The sequence below is a fragment of the Megascapheus bottae genome, chromosome 11 (assembly GCF_031878675.1).
Source record: "Megascapheus bottae isolate mThoBot1 chromosome 11, mThoBot2.hap1, whole genome shotgun sequence".
In the NCBI taxonomy this organism is placed as follows: domain Eukaryota; kingdom Metazoa; phylum Chordata; class Mammalia; order Rodentia; family Geomyidae; genus Megascapheus; species Megascapheus bottae.
This window is the reverse complement of record NC_143519.1, coordinates 55,364,295-55,382,956: the sequence shown is the minus strand read 5'-3', so window position 1 is coordinate 55,382,956 and position 18,662 is coordinate 55,364,295. Positions and strand designations below refer to the sequence as shown.

The 18,662-nt window shown below is 37.6% G+C and overlaps 1 long non-coding RNA gene and 1 pseudogene across 1 annotated transcript; one reads left to right on the top strand and one right to left on the bottom strand.

The window, feature by feature from the left end:
- The first annotated feature begins 1,102 nt into the window (after positions 1–1,102).
- LOC150057102 (uncharacterized) lies at positions 1,103–5,993 on the top strand. The gene is made up of 2 exons (XR_016537040.1): positions 1,103–1,234; positions 5,761–5,993. It is a non-coding gene; the product is annotated as an uncharacterized LOC150057102 (long non-coding RNA).
- An 11,355-nt stretch (positions 5,994–17,348) lies between these two features.
- LOC150057101 (chromobox protein homolog 3 pseudogene) lies at positions 17,349–17,918 on the bottom strand (annotated as a pseudogene).
- Positions 17,919–18,662: the final 744 nt, after the last annotated feature.

The window sequence follows — 18,662 nt, the reverse complement described above, 5'->3', positions numbered from 1 at the left end:
TCAAAAGCAAGCAAGCAAGCAAGCAAGAAAGAAAAGTTCAATTGATCTGCATCCCTTCTGCACGCAGACATTACAGAGGTCCTGAAGTTCTGCAGTGGTTTTGTTTTTTCTCCTATGCTAACAGTAGCTTGAATGCAGTGATTCTGTGGTCCTGGCCCTTTATGTCTTAGAGGCTAATGTAGGATTTAGAACAGAATAAAAACCATGAATTACTGAATACAGTACTTTACACCTAAAAATAAGGAGAAGTATATTTATGTAATACTTTGATCTTAGAAGCATTTTGAAATGCTTCATATTCAGCCTTCTTATTGCATAGAAGCCCTTGTGTGTGTGTTTTGGTGTGTGTCTCTGTGTGTGTGTGAATCTGTGTGTGGATGTGTGTTTTGTGGAGCGTGGGTTCATTGGTATTGGTTCTGGGGCTTGAACTTAGGGTGATGTCCCTAAGGTTTTTTTGGCTCAAGGCTAGAGCTCTACCGCTATCGTGTCTTAAACACAGTTACCACAAACTTCCGTCATGCTGACGGTGGAGGGAGTCAATGCTCTGGGAATTAAGATTACAAGCCATCGTTTCTTTTCTCTGACTTCGCACTCCTGTTTTGAGTCTTTGCCTTAGCCCTGATCAAAACTTTTGGAAAGCCTCTGTTTGAACAGCCCGGATCTACAGCACATCACATTAAAATGATTGAAAGGCAGTGCACTTCTGCCTTCTGAAAGAGGAGGACGCTGGCAGATTTCCACTGTGTCGCTCTGCAAATGTACTTCTCTGTCTGACACACATGGAAAAGTGGTAGGTGCCATTCACGGCAACACCAGACGTGTCTGCTTCTGGAGAAAACAGGTCACAGGAGCAGCAGTATTTAGTGAAAGCTCATTTCCCAGTCTCTGGTGAGTGCTAAGTGGCTGACATATGTGTGTAAGTCTCTCTGCTGTATACGGTTATGCCATCAGTCAGTGGTTCTGAATCACACAGGAAGTCTGGAGCATAGCTGCCATTCTCTCTTGCTGTGCAGGGCACTGGTGGAATCTGATATACAGGACTGTCATCGGTGCAGCTTTCGACAGAGTCATCAAGCATGAAGGTTCTGTCTGAGGAAAAAGAAAATCAGGAATGATGGGACTGTGTCTCAGCGACAGGACTCTTGTCACCATTCTCTAGAGAAATGAAGGCTACCACTGGTCCAGACTGAAACGTCCTCCTTGCCATCTTTGTTATTGTTAGCCAATCTTTTAAGTAAGTTTCGGCAAACTGCTTCCCAGCAAGCCTAGCCCTTTTTACCTTCCCTTCACAACAAGTGCGTCTCCATCCTTACCTAGCACAGCACCGTCCTGTAAACACGCAATGAGAACCAAATGTCAAACCATTTATAAAAGGAAATTAAAAAATCAGAAATGGTGGTACGTTCTTCCTGTACTCTGGAGGCAGGACCAGCCTGGACTATGTAATAAGAGCCTCTCCCCAAAAGCCAAACCACATACAAAACAACAAATAAAGAGAAATTGGTGGTATTCATTTTTAATAGTGCATCATTTCTCATCCAATACATCCAAATTAATACAATTTTAGCATGTAATCAATGTCTTAAAAATTGACTTTTTTAAAAAGTCCTTTGTTGTTCTTCCATATTAAGTCTTCCAGATAGGATAATGTATTTTTTTTAACACTTCAGATCAAAGAATGGATCTCAATTGGGACAAAGTATATTTCAAATACCCAGTAACCACTGGTGGCTTGTGTCTACACACTGGACTGGAGACTTCTCCACACGTTCTCTACATGGGTGACTTACACATTGTCTTTAGGGGCTCTGAATCCCTGCAGTCACCCTCAGAAATCTCCTGTGACCCACTTGTCCTTCAATCACCAGGGGCTCTTAAATTGGACTTGTGTAGCACCTCCACTCTCTGCCTCCAGGGGGCAGCTCTGAAAGATGTCCCTGTGAGAGTGGCTGTCAGAATGCCTGGGACTTTGTGAAAACAACCCTTCAAAGAATAAAAACAAAAGAAAACAAAAACCCCACGGAAGCAACATTACAGAAGGACTGGATCACAAAAGTTTTTTTTAGCACTTATACTTAGTTTAGTACTTGTTCCTTAGGCAGCTGTGCTCCAATAGATGGGCAAAAGGACTCTCTCTCTCTCTCTCTCTCTCTCTCTCTCTCTCTCTCTCTCTCTCTCTCTCTCTCTCTCTCTCTCTCTCTCTCTCCCTCCCTCCCTCCCTCCCTCCCTCCCTCTCTCTCTCTGAATTGATACATTGGATATATTCCAAACTAGATAACCTAAGGCAGGTAAAACAGGAACCTGGCTTAATTCACTTCCAGTGGGACACAGATTCTGTTTGACATTCAATTAGAAACATTCTAAAAACACTAAGATATTTCAGTACCCTATAGACTGAGGATTCTATTCTAAATAGGGAAATGGCAACATTAAATAGGAATCTTGGATCACTTTTCTGTGAAAGGACTTTTTCTGTGCCTTTAGTGTAGGTGGTGTGTCTAGGTTTACTCTCCAGGTGGTCGCCTTACTTGAGCCCTTCAGAAAGAGGATGTAACAGGAGAATGTAGTTCAGTTAGACCTGCCCTACTCCAGGAACGCTAGCTTCCCCCTTCCTTCACCAGAGATCAAAAATTGAGCCCACCGTGGCTCCATCCACAACCTGACTTACCTTCTCCCTGCCTATGAAGACCGCTTCGTTTGTTTCCTATAGGTCACAAGGCCCTAGTTTAACCTCCCCTTCATACTCTGATTTGAGACTTGTCCTGCTACATCCAGTGTAAACCACTCAATGAGATCAGTGCAAATCTGAGCAAACTTTCATTTCTCTATTGGCCATATATATTATATACAAATATATATATAACTATAAAATATATTAATATATGGCATATATTATGTAAATTTGAACTACTCTTAATATAGAGGAAGGTTTTCATCATTGTCAGGATTGCTTCTTTCTGAAATTTCAATAGAACTCAGTCTCTAGCTCTAGTTTTCTGCTTTTTCTTTCTTCAGAGCTGTCTAAGAGAGCACCACAGAGGTGTCAGGTAGAGTACATTCCCTGAGCTTGAATTCTGGCTCTGTCTGTATGATGATGGGAGAAAGTTAACGAAATCATTTTCTTGAAAAAATACTCTTTTTTCTATTATCTAAACTATTTGCACAAAGGGGTTTCAATTCAACATATCAGTTTATGAGTACAGTGTGTCTTGGTCTATGTCACCTCTTCCATCATTCTCCATCTACCTCACTGATTTTCTTATCTAATCAATAAGGATCATATTTCAGACACTGGGAGGACTGAAGTAATCAAAGTAGTTCATGCACATAAAACATTTTAAGGAGGAAATGTACTAAATATAACCATCCTTCACATAGGAAGCACTGGGAGAGTATGTCTTAAAGAACTTAAAATGTTGCTTCTCATTATAAGATCTCACTGACTTTAGCTAGTTCATTTTTGCTACTACCAAGACCAATGTTATACCACCCTTCATGACTGCCTTCAGCAAGACACATGGGTGTCCTTACAAAGGGAAAATAATAGATGAGTTAGCATACAGATGTGGGCTCAAATAACATCTGCCTTATAAATATGTGAGCTTTATTGAGCTGTTTCTGGGCTCTAGATGACAGAACTTTGGAAAAGATAAATAATGCTGTAAACACCTGCAATGCAATTCAGTAAGTGTTCCGGGTTTTAGCAATGCTGTGACCTGCTTAATGAATGGTTCTGGAAAGATAATACCATGTATGTGACAAATGTGCAGCTCCTGAGCTGGTTTTATTTATCCATGCGGAGAGGTGACCACACAAATCCCAGTCTCATGGCATTTCCCTTGCAATACAGGAACATTCTTCATTTTTACTTTGAATCCAAAGCTTCCACATTGGAAATCTCTGCTGATAAGGAAACAAGGGAAATAATAGCACCCAAGTAGGCTTGAATGTTTTTTACAACTAGATGGAGATGTGTAATGTCAAGTTCAATGGTTATAATACTAGGCTGAAAACAGGGTTTGCTAGGAAAAAGAAATGCCTTAATCTAATGATTAGCAGTTATTATGTGTTGTTTTGGTGTGTATGATTAAGATACACACATGCACATACACATGTACCTGCACATACACATGTGTTGTGTAATCTGAGTCTTGAATGGGTGACTAGAACCATCCATTGGGCAGATGTGAACACTATGTTCTCTTGCCACAGGTTCTAATCTCAGAAACTGAAAGGACGAGGTTTTCCATAGCATTCTTCTGTGAGGAGAGCTCAGTGGTCACTGCAAGGGAATTGGGGGAGCTCAAAGACTTACTGGATTTAAAAGAATTCGAGAAATTTTATATTGCCTCTCTGAGTTGTTGTTGTTTTTTTTTCCTTCAGGAATGGTTTCCTTTTCTTTTTCTTTTGCCTGGGGCTTGAACTCAGGGCCTGAGCACTGTCTGTAGGCTTCTTTCTGCTCAAGGCTAGCACTCTACCACTTGAGCCACAGTGCCCCTTCCAGATTTTTTGTGTATCTGGTACCAAGGAATTGAACCCAGGTCTTTGTGCATGCTAGGCAAGCACTCTACCACTAGGCCAAACTCCCAGCCCCAGCTGAGTTATTTTGTTAAAACAATTTTTTTTTGCAAAGACTGTCAAGTTTTTGCAAAGCTGTGCATATTAAAGAGAAATTTGTTATTATAGTGAAAAAGAAAAAAATGCCTCTCCTTCTAGCAAAAGTGATACAGAATATTCCTCAACAACACAAAATCAACAAATACAAAGACCCAGCGCTGGAACTAAGAAAGAGGACTCATCTTTGCAAGAAAGATACCAGAGTTACATTGGAAAAGTAAATAACAAACTAGTATGTTAAACACATGCACAACATCATAGAAGGAAGTTTGATAATTTTTCCCCAAAGATATTTTAAAAAAACATATTAAGAACATTTTATCGTTTTAGACAAGGATGGATGAGAAATGCTCTACTTTCCTGGAACACTTTGGAAACTGAAGTGAGGGATAAGCTGACCCAGTGGTATTTAGGACTAGACAAATGTTCCAATTGTTGTTCTTTTCCTCCAATGTTTGGGTTTTTTCTTTTCGTAACCAAAAACACATTTTGCCCTAAGTGCTTTTCCCCTAGATTTTTACAAGTCATGTGTATTTGAAGGGAAATTGAATCCATATGTGTTTAATCTACTTACACCTAAATCATAATGTGCTGTTTTGTAAGATTATTTAGGTGGCCAAGAAACTGTCTGAGCATCTTTAGAGTTCTGCTTGTCACACCACTCAAGTCTATATACTAAGAGATCTCATTTATCCATAGACCCTATAGCCTGACCTACATGCAAGCTCATGAATAGACCCCTGAGACAATTCTAATTTACTGCATAATACTGCATGAGTTTCTGATGTCAAGAAAAAAAATAAGCTACAGAAATAAGTCATAAAAAAGAAGGAAGGAGGGAAAGAAAGAAGGAAGGAAGGAAGGAAGGAAGGAAGGGAGGGAGGGAGGGAGGGAGGGAGGGAGGGAGGGAGGAAAGAGTGGAGGCAGATAGGAGATGAAATGGAAGGGGAGGGAAAGAATGAGGAGGGAAACATAGGGAAGGGAAGAAAGAGGAAGAGAAAAGAAAGGAAGAGAAAGGAAAGGAAGGGAAAGGAAAGGAAAAAGCAAGATTCCCTTATGAAATGGAGCCAGCCCAGAAGTCTCTGAAATTACGAACCAAAATAAAGAACTAAAGCTCTCCTCCTTTGACATCATTGCTTTCAGGCATTTTTCACAGTGATGACCATCTTACAGATGACCCACGAAGACTTGATAGGACTTCCACTGGAACTCAACAGGAGTGGAAAAAGAGGAACCCAAGACTGACCACATCCAGGAAGAAAAAAAAGTTTTGAGAAGCAAGCTTATGTTTTTGAATAACCTCATACAATTGTTTTGTTTTGGGGAGGGGAGGGACAGCTTTGATCACTAGCCAAATTAAATTTCCTAAAAAATAATCCTGAGTAGTACTTGGCACAAGGTCTGACTTTCATACATCAGCCTTTTATTCCCTTCTGAGTATCAGCAAGATATTCAGAAGTACATGCAAGTGAGTGATACATAAGAGATTAACACATATGTGAGCATACACATCTGTATAAAAGTTCAGAGGTAAGTACATGTAAATGAGTGATAGGTAAGAAATCAACACATATGTGAGCATGCACATATGTGTATACATATATTACTATGTTGTCATTTCCTGACCACATTAGAAACCACATTTCAATCTTGTTGCATCCCGGCGCAAAATGTCAGAGTATGCTAAAACAATCCTCTGCTTGTCTTGTACACAGTCACAGATGAATAAGAACTCATAGGAGATGATTCTGTGCTGGACTTGAACTAGCCGTTCTCCAAGCAAATAGCTTTTAAAAGAGCTCATTGTAGGCAGTAAAACCAGCACATTTATACTCTCTATTAAAAACTTACATAAATCGTTTAATCCAGCAAAGAGCCGGGCCTTATGCTTTCACATTTGCCTTTTTACTTCCCCAAGTTTTACAAAGATTTTCATGATAATCATGAAATATTCTTCTTTTAATGGTACCTGATAGCACGCTGAAGAACCATGCTATAATTTATTTGGTAATTCCCCTATGTAGAACATCCATGAATTAAAAAAAAAAAAAATGCTGCTATACAGGGCCGGGAGTTTGACCTAGTGACAGAGTGCTTGCCTAGCATGCATGAAGACCCAGGTTCGATCATTGGTACCACATACATAGAAAAAAGCTGGAAATGGTGCTGAGGTTCAAGAGTCCAAGGACAAGGCTCAGGCCCGGAGCTCAAACCCAGGACTGGCAAAAAATAAATAAATAAAATAGATGGTTTAATAGTAAGTTCCTTTCAAATGTTTTTGTTCACCTCTGTATTAGTTTTTTTTGAAGAATTTTAAGAGAAAGGAGAATAAAGAAGTATGATAAGATATGTAAACATGTACAGTATCCTGTGTATGTCTACAGAATTATTGCAATGAAATTGACTTGCACAATTAATACATGCTAACAAAATTTAGTTAAAAAAATTTAACCAAATTCTTTCATTAAAAAATGTTGAGCCACGGGAGGGAAACGGGTACCAAGACATGTGAAAGGGTATCAATGTATGTGAATTAATGCACCTTCTATCTGGCAAATATCATGTAACCCTTTTACTAATTACAATAAAAAAAAAGAAACAAAACAAAACAAAAAATGTTGAGCCAGAAGTTGATGGCTATGATCCTCTCAGAACACTGAAAACCTGGAGAATCATGGTTCAAAGCACAGGCACAAAGTAACAATCTTCAATTAACCAGCAAAAACAAACAAACAAAAAACCCAAGGTTGGATGGGAGGCTAAAGTGGCAGAGTTTCAGCTATGAGCAAGAAAGCCAAGAAAAAACACAATGCCTTATATTCAAACCCTAGTACTTGTATATCAAATCATTTTCTGAAATATGGAATTCATTTATATTCCCTATTCAGACTATAAATTCTCTTATAAAATTATGATCTCCTTTGTGTTTGTGATTGCAGCCACTTCCTCCCTACCACACATTACCACTCATTACTACCCATTGTGATGGAATATTACATAAATCTAAGTAGAAACCTTTGTCCTTCTTTTATTAGTAGCATTACCAGAAATCTGATTCATTGGCTTTTTCATTTTTCCATTCCTATTGTTTGTTATTTTTTAGGCTTTGGTTCTGAGGATCAAACCCAAGGATTTGTGTATACCAAGTGGGTACACTACCTGAGCTACATTTCCAGCTCCTACTGATTTTTCCCCATATATTTTTTATTGTAATTAATAAAAGGGTTACATTATATTCACGACACAGAAGGCACATTACTTCACATTCTTTGATACCCTTTCTCATGTCTTGGTCCCCATTTAGCTCTCCCCACCCTTGCCCCTCATCTTGTTTTCCCCCCTTCCCTATCCCATTTCAAATAACCAAATAAACATATATACAATATATCAGATAACAAGGTAAAATACTTTTGAATCACAAAAAATTAAATCTTATATTTAGCAATGACATTTTTTAATTTAGTTTTTGAAATTGCCTTTAAGTAGTTTCGTGTCTGGTGTCATTTGTTTTTACTTCACTTTAGAAAGGTTATTTAAAAAAAATTCCTCATTGAAATTTCCTAATTATCAAGTACCATACTTGTTCTCCTATGTGCTTGTTTTTGCTTTTGCTTTGCTTTCCTTCTCATTTAATGATGGGAGAATTGGAGGCTAAGATTTTGGCCCCTCAGTATTGTTTTGATCACATTGTATAGGATTCTGTGTCTTAATATTTTCCCTTTCAAAAAGGTTGCCATTGAAGTTTGGTTCCTATTTTTTTTTTTTTTGCCAGTCCCAGGCTTGAGCTCAAGGCCTGAGTACTGTCCTTGGGCTTTCTCAAAGCTAGAGCTCTACCACTTGAGCCACAGAACCACTTCTGACTTTTTTTCTATGTATGTGGTACTGAGGAATCGAACACAGGTCTTCATGCATGCTAGACATGAATTCTACCACTGGGCCTAACTTCTGGCCCCTGGTTACTATTTTGAGTGGCGAATTGGTTTTGATGTAGCTGGGAACATGTGCTTGATGTTTGGGGGACATGTGCCTGCCTGCAGTCATTGTCTTTTTGATAAAGACTTTCTATTGACCTCTCAAAATGTGGCTTCTCTGTATTGTGTGATCAAATTCCTGCATAATGATATGATCAATAAATGTAATTTATGGATTCTTGTAAAGAAGGAAAGTTTCCATACAGGTATTATATTATTGCTAAGTTGACATCACTGATAGTAGTTTGAGTATCCAACATCCTTATTTAATTTTTTTCACTCTCTTTTGTGTCAAAGGATAATAAGAAATAGCATAGCACCTTGATAACAGTCTCCAACCCAAAACAACCAATTCAGCACTTATTGCTATCTCCAAAATTTTGACATTTTTTTATATTATTGATGTTTATCAAAGATTTTGGTGCCAATATTAGAATATACTAGGAATAATAGTTTAAACCAGGACTTCTCAGGGCTGGAGGTATGACTCAATGGTAAAATACTTATCAAGCATGCATAGAGCCCCAAGTTCAGTCCTCAGCAATGCAAACCAAAGGAAAGGAAAGAAAGGAAAGGAAAAGAACCTAAGCTAAACCAGAGCTTTTACCTAGGGGTTGTAAATGGAAAGTAAGCAGATTTCAGAGGACTTGTCACTAAAATCAAGTCTTCGGGAAGGTTATGATCTAAGAGTCTGTAGTTGTAGAAAATTCAGACAATGGTCATCCAGCACTGCAAGATTTTGTTTGGTTTTGTTTGATTTTGTTCCTGCAGATCTTTCCATTCCAGTACTTTTATGTATTTATTTTCTTTCTTTCTTTTTTTTTTTTTTGCCAGTCCTGGGCTTGAGCTCAGGGCCTGAGCACTGTCCTTGGACTTTCTCAAGGCTAGAGCTCTACCACTGGAGCCTCAGCACCACTTCCAGCTGTTTTTCTATGTATGTGGTACCGAGGAATCGAACCCAGGTCTTTGTGCATGCTAGGCAAGCACTCTACCACTAGGCCAAACTCCGGGCCCCTATGTATTTATTTTCTATTATCACTAAATAGTTGTACAAATGAGAGTCTCCATTTAACAAAGCAGTGTATGAGTAAAATGTATATTGATCAGTGTCAACCCTTCAACCTTCTCACTCACCTCCCCAACCTACCCTTTCCCTTGCTTTTCGTTTTTTCCCCCCTCACTTTTCTTAATTGTATAACCTATACATTGAATTTTGACAGTGTTCTTCATGGCCGCCCACTTCCAAGGACCCATTTCTTGGTACTTATTTGTTGGGCTTTGACTATGCCTTTCTAAGGAATGGCACTATTTGAGTTTTCCCTTCAATATACCAAATTTCAGTTAATAAGTCTATGTAAACTTGCATACCATCCAACATATTAGAACTTTATAAGCTAAACCCAGCTTCCAGAGAGAATGGGAACTATGCATCATAGAACGTGAAACATATCATTCTTTCTAATGGATGAGTAATAACAGCAAGGCTTAAACAAGTAGAGATTTGTGGTTCTTATGTAGTGAGAAATCTAGAGTAGCTATTGGTTTGGCTATCTGGAGATGTCTTTGGGAATTTAACTTCTTTTTTGGTTTCCAATTCTTTCTTTGCACTTAATAACGTTGTCTTTCACTTCCAAACCTTTGAATAATGGTAAAACAAAAAACAACTAGTACAACCTACAGCCACATTTAAGGCTGAGATTTGGAAAAATACCCAAGCCAGCCACAGCTGTCCCCTTCCAAAATGTTTCCCGGAATGTTTCTTAGTTACTTTAACTCAGGTATGATAAACCAAACTGAATTCCTGGTCATCCCTAGAGCCAAGAGTGGCTAAGAGAGTGACACAAGGGTTATTATGATTGGCCTGGTTTAATCATGATATATTTATCTCTTAGGGATTCAATTATGTCATCCAACTATATTTTTTCTTGCCTTCATTTGTGCAACCACTTCGCTGGGTATTAAATGCTAAAATGTCTTTGCTTGTTTATTTGTTTTGGTGGTTTTGGAGTTTGAACTCAGGGATTAGCACACATACTAGATTTACTTGAGAGTCTGCAGCAAGTGAGCTATGCTTCCAGTCTAGTATTTTGTTTTTCTGCTGTGTTAGCTTTGAACTACAGTCCTCTACATCTGATTCTCTTCAGTAGGTAAGATTAGAGTCATGACACTGACACTCAATTAAAAGTGTCATATTTTAATCTGTTAAATTTTGTAGACTTTGCTTTTTTTTTCTTTGTCTTTTGGGTTATGGAGAAGAAACTCAGTAGGCTAAACTTTAGTAAATAAGCTGTTCAGGTGCGTGCGTGTGTGTGTGTGTGTGTGTGTGTGTGTGTGTGCGCGCGCGCTTTCTGTCCGAGTTAATATTGTAGTCTACAAATAACTATTGCAATCTACAAATAACTGCAAGATGAGTCTAATTGTGGATCACTTTTAAATAATTATACCCTGTGTCAGATAATCTCATTCAATTTGAAGATCCATGTCTTACTTCAAAACAAAAGTTGAAACAAAACAACAAATGAAAAAACTTCACTAAGTATCTTTACACACACCCATAATTCTAGCACCTGGGAGGTTAAAACAGGAGTATCACTAGTTCCAGATCTGTCTAGGCTACATAGTGAACCTTTATGTCAAAACCCAAAAAGAGTAAAAGAAAAATAGTTGAGATATGTTTCATCATTAGAATTGTTTTCTTGTCCCTTAAATATAAATTAAAATGATCTAATAGCGCAAAAATCAAAGAAAAATTTGATAAATGATATAGCGCCAAACTAAAAGTTTCTAAATGGCAAAGGACACAATAAACAAGCTACAAAAATGTCAGACAGCCTACAAAGTTGGAGAAGATTTTTGCCAGCTAATCATCAGACAAATGGAATTCTTTGTGCTTCTAATATCCTGAAGAAATAGACATGCTAGGGCCTGGGAGACTAGTGGCTTCCGCCTTGGGCTTTCTTTAATTTATTCCCTATTTCTTATCCATAGGTATGTAGTAACAACTGTCTTTAATTTTTTTCTCCAATGCTGTGCTCTTTGTTCTGCTGTGTTATTGTCACAGTGTATATGAAACTTGAAATCATGATACCAACTTGATCCAGTAATTCACTTTGAGATCCTTTGAGAGAGTATCTAAACCTTTATTTTATTTCTCTCTTGCATTTTTATCTATCCTCTTTGTGGTGTATTTTATCTTGAAACAAAAAGAGATTGATCACAGCTTAATGTTTGCCAGAAATTTGTGACTTGCCCTTGGCTTGTCTGCTGTTTATTTTGATATGGTTAGAAAAATGTTTTTTTGTGTTTAAAATTAAAGGGAAAATTGAGATAGGTAATTCTGCACCTCATTCCCCATGGCCTATGCCTACTAGAGCATTTTTCTAGAAGTTTTCTTTCACCAAGTATCCTTCAACCTGATAAATCAATCCTTCATTTTTGCTTTTATATCTAGCCCTTTACTTGTTGGGATTTTAAACTCCCACCAAACGTCACTTATCAACTCTCCTTTCTTCTCTTCTCATTTGCTTACAAACACATCCCCTGCCTTGTTTTCTTCAGGATTCAAACTCCGAATAAATAATGATGGGAAAGCATAGAGAAATAGTGCTGCAAATCAAAAAGAAGCAGCTACACAATAGCACAGTAACTACACTATTTTTTTCTCTCTTGGAATAGACCTTGTATTTCTGAACTAGAGGACAGGATTGGGAAAGCTACCAAACATCTCCCTCCTCTCTGATGATAGTCACTACTTCAATTCCATTTCATCTGGAAAAGCACGTGATGTTCAACAAACTTAACTTGACTACCCACTGCCTCCATATGCCTCATCTTGATGGAATATCTTCCAACATGCTGGTAGTATTTTGACTGTCAGCTTTAGCTTATTCATTCTCTTTGGTCTTTATGATTATTGGAATGGGGACATAAGGAATTATGTCACAGCTTTTTAGCCAAAAGAGCTCAAATCAGAAAATGTAATGTTGATCTTTATCCCCAAAGGGAATTTTTTTCCTGAAACTATTACCAACTGGAGTATTGTCCTCCTTTACCACATTGACAAGAAAATTTCAATGATTTTCCTCAAAATGTACGTTCTGAAAGCTTTGATCTGACTACACCAGACTTGCTGTTAAAACTCCTTAGCCTTATGGAACTTTGCTCTATTCCTTTTAGAAGTCAGTCTGGTCCAACTTCAACCACGTGACACAGAACCTTCTTTGAAATTAAAAGTCTCGATTCATCTGTTGTTCCAAGCTGCCTAAATCGCAAGCTCCTTACACAAATTTAGGGGGAGAAAAAACAACCTGTCCCTTTTCAAAGAAAGTTAACTTCCTTCTGTTGAGGAATTGTTGTACTAATTCTTATTAATCAAGACTTTACGGTCACATCTCAGAAATTGTATCATATAAAAAATAAAGCAAATTTTTCAAAATACAACAAAATGCAACACTTATGTGAGGAATGGTTTCCTGTAGAGTACTACTCTGTACAATCTACACAACTGTGCAGAACAATGTTCATCTTGTGTTCTTCCTGATAATATTACTTCTAGACATCAGAGAGGATTGTTGCTGATAGTGTTAATAGCCGCTCACTCTCCCGAGACCTGTCTAAAAATGGCAATTAAATAAAAAGGCATATATCCACAGAACAAAGATCAAGAGACAAAGGATTGGCAATAAGATTGTGGCTAGACAGTTAAAGGATGAATTAAAAACAATGTAGCAGGAGTTTAAACTCTGGGCTATATGCTGATGGGAAAGACAGAAAAGAATACAACTTGGACTGGAGAATTCTGCTAAAGCTTAGAAACTGGCAGCATTGAGATACATGGATTGAGAACAGCCATGGAAGTAATACAATGGAAGCAATAGCCATGGAAGTATCGGTGATGTGACAGCCAGTGTAAGAAACGTTTAGACTCACAAATTCCCCACACAAGTTCAACTTGGTACAGCTCAATCTTGGTATTTTCTTACTTTGGTTGAATTCACCTAGAGGTGAATTCTCAGAATTAAGGGTAAATAGGGGTCTCCGTGAGGGGAAAGGCCAAATTCAGTCAAGGGTATTAAGATGTGTGGAAAATAGATTGTCAACATTCATCCAGCTGTTGAATGTTGGGATCCTCCATTCTTCATTATGGCTCAGCTCCCAGAACATCTGTACATAGGGGATTATGCCCCATAGGAGACCACAGGTCCCACATTTGAAGTGAAAGCATCCCAAGAAATAATTCCAAGAATATTGACATTGTGAATTCCCAGATTTCCCTCAGTGTGTCTGGTCCCATACAAATCTATTTTAAAACTTTTAAGAACCTGACCTCATCTCCCCTGACCCCGTGCTTTTTCCCCCCCACTTCTCTAATGCTAAACCTTATAACTCCTTTGACAAACTATGGGAAAATTTCGTTTTCTCTTCAAGTTTGTAACAGTCAAGTTTAATGTTTTAGAGTCTACTGAGACAACATACTAAGACAGAATGCAATAAATTTGTGAATGAATAAAAATATTTTCTTTCCAAAGTCCAAACTCATTCCGCTATCTGTTTCTGAATTGGCATGATTACATTAACATGATTTATGAAACACCAGCCTTAGTTCTCATTCCCAGCTTTGACATTATGTCTAAATCTTTGTCCACAACCCAGTTTTAATGAGATGAGAAGAAAGACCATTGTGGAATTATCTACTTGTGGAATTATCTACTTGGAAGGGGGTTCCTGGAAACCAAATTAAAAAGAGCATGAGAAGAAATACAGAAATAAATGATTTTTTTCAAAAAAGTTCTGAGTTGTTTTTTAAAACATAGAGATGAATTGTTAATTTTTATCATTTTTGCCTGATTCTTACTGCCTGATTCTTCATTGGCTTAGCACTGTAGATAATGTAATTAGAACTGGGTGTTTTCCATGGTTTTAACATTCAAATTAGTCCCTCTTACTATTGCACTTGACATGACCACGGTTTGATTTATGGTTGTCTTTGTTCTCATATTAGTATGCATTCTAGTAGGTCCATTTTTTTCTGGTATGGTGCTTTTGACTCTGATTTTATGAGGACTTTCAGTGTAGGACACAAGAAGATTGTCTTTATAACCAGCTTATTAAGCAAACAGGGTTGTTACAGTATCATTGTGTTTGCACTGATTTGGAAGAAGCTATTTTAAAAGGCAAAATGTACCAAGGACATCATCTGATAATAGGTTTGAAAGAAACGATCAAATGAATAATTAGCATGAAATGTGTTTTGCTTCACACTATGGAGAATGATTCCAGAGAGAGGCAGGCCCTGGGAACTTTCCACTTGGGTATAAGCCTGGCCCTGGATCTCTTAGAAGAAAATTGCTTTGTAAAAATTACTAGCTAGCCACAGGCAACACATTTGAAGTTTTAATTCTCTGTCTTATAATCACTATAAAGCAAGTAGTTTGTTCCATGGTTTTAGGCAAGTCATTTGACCTCTGAGTAGTTCGATTTTCTCCTCTGCAAAACATTCTGCTAGTGTTACCATGAAAATTATAAAATTCTTGGAAAATATTGATAGAAAGAAATGTTGCCCTTCTCTTAGAAGATGTATGGACCCTGATTAATATACATAACAGGCAACTTGATAAATCATTATTATATTTATAGGTGGATGAAAAGGTGGATGGATGAGTGAATGGTGGATGGATTAATGTGTGGATGATCCAAATATACTTTGCCATGGTTTTCATGCAAGCACACCTAAAATTTCACCTGTGTGTATATGGGGGGGGGAAGGGATATGTGATGTGATGTTTTCTTGCGTGTGCATACTATTACTATTCGATCATCCTAGTTCAATAGAATGGCTAAAACCTCTCTTTTAATCTCCACCTTTCTATTTCCTTTTCAGTTGTCTCTCTCTTTTCCTTCTTCACTAACTTCCTTCTCTTTAACATATTGTTCCCCAAACCAGCCTCCCCTCCTCCCTTCGCTCATTTCAACACTAATCCCAGCTAGGTCAGGGATGATCTACAAAGACAAGTGAAAACAGATGGTCATTTGGTCAAGGAGCCTAGAGAAAGAAGCAGTGATGCTTGAAAGCTCTGCCTGTTTTTACCTTATCATCAAGCACACCTGGCTCAGTAAAGAGAGACTATTTCTCAAACATACAGCACACATAATCTCTGACAATGACTCTAGAATAGGTGATTAGATGAACAATTTCTTTTAAATAAAAGACAGAAGTTCTGTCTTTAAAGGATGAGTAATTTCCTATGTCACAAAATTGAAAAAAATACCCCATGGATCTACTCACTAACAGGTCAGGAGGAGTCTATAGGAGCATCTGAATTTAGGTTTTTTATTTTTTTTTACCGGGGGGGGGGGGGGGCGGGGTGGTACTAGTTCTGGGGCTTGAACTCAGGTCCTGGGCACTCTCCCTGGCCTTTTTCTCAAGACTACCACTCTACCACTTGATCCACAGCTCCCTTCGTGTCTTTTTGATAGTTTTATTTAGATAAAGCCATTTAGATAGTTTACAAGATACATTATCAGATATTTATTTATTTAGATAAGAGTTTCATGGACTTTGCTTCCCTGGCTGGCTTAGGAGTGAAATTCTTAGATTTCAGCCTCCTCAGTAGCTAGGATTATAGGTATAAGTCACTGGCATCTAACTAGCCTTTTTATTTTCCTCTTTTTTTTAAAGGAATATAAAACTATGTATTGACCACTGTTCACCATTATTTACAATGAAGTAAACAATATACAGTTGGGTAACATTCTGATTACTACAAAGTTGTTTTTCTGGCTTTTGTGGAACCAGTAACCCAATACTGAAAAAAATTGAGCCTACATGTCAGGAATGAGTTAGGGTTAAGAAAAAGCATGCAGGTCAACAATTATAAAATTTTGTCCACTCATTTAGGCCAGCAGGTCCTAAATAGTCAAAATCTCTAACCAGTTGATTTCACATTTCCATGAGCAAAGTCTTAAATAGCTCATGATCTATGAGTTTTTAGTATACAGATTCTAATAGTCTGTAAATGAATGCTCATTACACAAACTTGTAATGAAAGGAAATCAAAATTTATCTTAGTTGTGTCATCTGGGTGAGGGAAGCTGTTGATAAGACACTTTTCCTTTCAAGACATTTTGCAAACGTATTGCATTTGCTATCTATGGCAGAGGCTGGAGGACCTAAAGTTGAGGCTAGTCTGGCTACCTACTAAGTTCAAGGCCAGCCTGAGCTGCCTAGTGACCTTGTCTTAAACAACAACAAAATAAAACAAGGGCCAGGGATGTAACACAGTGATACAACATTTGCCTACATATGCAAGGCTTTGGGTCTGATGCCCAACACCTCTAAACAAGCAAAATCTCTGAAACAAAAAACTACCCATGTAAGTATTTTGTTTACACACACACAAACACACAAAAAAAATTCAGGATGGTCCTTCAACATAGCAGTTAAAGACAAGTTGTTCTGATTAAGTAATGGCCAGAAAAAGTTGCCTTATTAAAAAAAAATCTGTTCCTGAATACAGAGGAAATATACCATGGTATTAAAGGAAGCAACTACAGAAAGCCTTAATTATATTTGCTCAAAGTAACCAGTGCTATTGAGGGAAAAAAAACCAAACTCAACAACTCCCAATACTACTTTCAAAACCAACATACCAAACTTGATTTTCATTAGAATGTAGTTGTTTCACACCATTAATTCAAAAACCAAGACTCAGATTTTATATATATATATGTATAAATATATATAAAAAACAATGCAAACAATTATTGAGCTTCATCTTCTGGACAAGAATGCCAAGTTAATCTCTCTTCATAAAAAGCAATTACAATCTGAGGACACTTCATATTTGCCTCTTTTGCCAGCACCAAGTCAGCTTCATCTGAATCTTTCCATTTCGTGAGAAACATCAATTCTTCACTGCTGTCTGTGGCACCAATTATTCCTTCATGATCTAGACCTCTAGCAAAGCCCCTTGGTTTTTCAGCAGTATCTCTTTTTTTCTTTGATTGGCCGTCATCAGATTCACTGTCTGATAAAGATTTTCTTTTTGTACCATCCTTTTCTTTATCAGCTTTTTGAGAATGAAGAAATGCTTCAATTAATTCTGGACAATCTAAATTTTCTTCAGGTTCCCAAGTATCATCAGCATCTGTAAATCCCTTCCACTTCAGGAAATATTCTACCTTCCCATTTACTGCACGCAGGTCCAGTACTTTTTCCACAACAAATTCCTCAGGCTCTGCTTCTTCAACTTTTTTACTCTTTCCGTTTTGTTTCTTTCCCATTTTTTGCAATGTAGTTTTGTTAGAGGCCATTTTTAATTGTAGACTTGATGAGCTCCCGGTCGCGATCGTGCAGCAGCAGTGTCTCCATATTTTCCTCTTTTTGAAAATATTTAAGTGCTTCTTTAAACTGTAAGTATTCAAACACAAATAATAAAATGCTTCTTTTCTTGAGATAAGCAAAGATCAATTCACCTTTTCTTTAATTCAGTTTTTTTTAATTAAATTATTATAAAGGTGTTGCACAGGGGACTGCAATTGCCTGTCAGGTAAAGAGATTTCCTTTTGGAGAATGTCCCCCCATTCAATTCACTTTTTATGACTCTTCTTTTCTTTTCTTTTTAGGTCTGAGAACAGGACTCAAACTCAGTTCCTGATGCATTTGCTGACTGGCTAGTGCTCTACAAACAGAGCCACACCTCCAGTCCCTTTTTATAACCCTTTAGCTCACACTCAGAAGTTCTAATATTCTCTGATCCTTCATGGAAACTGTCACAACTTCCAAGTCTCATTTTAGCTTAAATTTTACACTTGTACAAATTTGAAAGGAAAAAACAATGGAATAAAAAAGACCACCTAGATATACCTTTCTGAGTAATATAATGTAACTAAATTTTTCAAAGGACCCTCACACCAAAACACATCTATTGTTTAGGACTCTCATCCTTCACATGTCTCAGAGTGTCATAGTCTTGTCAGTGGATATATTTCAATGAGCCAATGGTGTTTGGGATGGTGAAAGCTTGAATGCCTGTCTGATGAAAGCAGGCCTCGGAGATAGCCAGTACCCAAGAT